A 1926-nucleotide genomic window follows, 5' to 3' on the forward strand; every position below is an offset into this window, starting at 1 on the left:
CCTGCAAGTCTGCCTGTTAGGCAGCGTGTGAGCTGTTTCCCTCCATTGCATCTCTTTGCGAGCCCAGCCTACAAACTGTGGTGTGCTGAGAAGCCATGTTGGTCACAGCATGCTTCTGAGGTAATCACATGCTCATGCTGTGCTCTCCCAAACCGATAGCACCGGTTCCAGCAGCGAGTGCCCATTAATATGATTGGGTATTCCAAAATGGGGGAAAAGGGGGAAAGAGCATAACTGCTGCTTAGAGGAGGATTGTGGGAAGGGTGTCACGTACTCTGGGGGTGCTTTCTGTGATTAAAATGGCCGACTTCATCCTTGACAGACCGTTTGTCCCATTCGTTCCACAGTGACCGTACGCACGAACATCTCCAACAGAAAAATGCGCTCCAAGCATGAAAAACAAGACATAACCTGGCAGTGGTTAAAACCAGCCGAAACGGGCCATCCCACCCCACAAAATAAAAGTTGTCTGTGGGACAGGTAACATGGGGGGAAATGAGCGGAGATTCGGATTCCGTCTGACAATGTGAAAAGGAAATGAAAGCACAGAGACAGCAGGCCTGAGAGCAGGGCTGTATTTCATGAGTATAATCTCTCACACGTAAAACTTAGAACCCCCCGCCCAGCCCCCATGCCTGTCTCCTGCCCCCAATACCCTTCTACTGCGCCGCTACCCCTCTACTGCACCCAATATCCTTCTAGTGCCCCTTCCCACCCCTCTAATGTCTCCTCCTACCCCCTTACTGCCCCGCTGTCTCTCTACTGCCCACCTACCCCTGTACCACCCCAAATCCCCTTACTGCCCCCTCCTACCCGTCTACTACCCAGCACTTTCCTGCCCCTGATTAAATGACTCATGACTAAGCATCGTGTTGTGTGTGTGTTTTTGTGTCTGTCTGTCTGTGTTGGTGTATGTGTGTGTGTGTGTGTGTGTGTGTGTTTGTGTGTCTGTATGTCTGTGTTGGTGTGTGTGTGTGTGTGTGTATGCCTGTATGAATGTGTTCACATGTGTGTGTTTGTCCGAGTGCATATGATTGTGTGTGTATATGTGTGTGAATGAGCATGTGGGAGAGTGTGTGTGTGTGTGTATTGCATTGAGAGAGAGGAGGGGGTGGTTGAGTTTACGAATCATTGGGGGTGGGACGTGGTGTCAGGTCTCTGTTGTGGTGGTACAATTTTTGTGAGGTTCTTTTTGTTGCTGTTGGTAGTGGAACACTTTTTCAACTTTATGGTTTGTGTTTGTGCAGTGTGGTGTGCGTGAGTGTGTGTATTTTTGTGTTGTGTTATGTGTGTATGTGTGTGAATGTGTGTGAGTGTGTGTGTGTGTGTGTGTTGTTTTTTACAGGGATTTTTATTTCATGTTCACACATCAAGCAGATAATAATGAGCAGCAGCGTAACTTGTTCTGAAGTAAATAAAAAGAACGAGAAAAGAAAGAATACAGAGAGAGGGATAAATGAAAAAGAAAGGTCATGAATTTAAGGAAACGAAATAGCAACGATCACCAGGTGTCTCTGATACCCCTCACATACCAAAACACCCCGCATCGTCTGCCTAGGATTGCCCTGCCAACTGGAGAGAGAGGGAGGAGGGGGGGGTAGAGAGAGAAGAGAGAGAGACAGAGAGAGAGAGAGGGATAGAGGGAGGGAGAGGGAGGGAGAGCAGGAGAAAGAGAGAGAAAGAGGGAGGGGAGAGAGACAGAGTGAGTGAGAGAGGGAGAGAGAGAGGGGGAGAGTAGGAGCAAAAGAGGGAGAGAGAGAGTGTGGGAGAGAGTGCTGGAGAAAGAGAGAGCTACCTCTCCCAAACATTATTCACTCCCATCTAACCTGTTGTGTATGACTTGTGGGGGTTGGGATGTAGAGGGGGAGGGTGGGGTTTGGGGTGTAGAGGGGGAGGGGTGTGGGAGGGTGGGGTTGGGGTGTGAGA

Source organism: Anguilla rostrata, chromosome 14, assembly GCF_018555375.3.
Source record: "Anguilla rostrata isolate EN2019 chromosome 14, ASM1855537v3, whole genome shotgun sequence".
Taxonomy (NCBI): domain Eukaryota; kingdom Metazoa; phylum Chordata; class Actinopteri; order Anguilliformes; family Anguillidae; genus Anguilla; species Anguilla rostrata.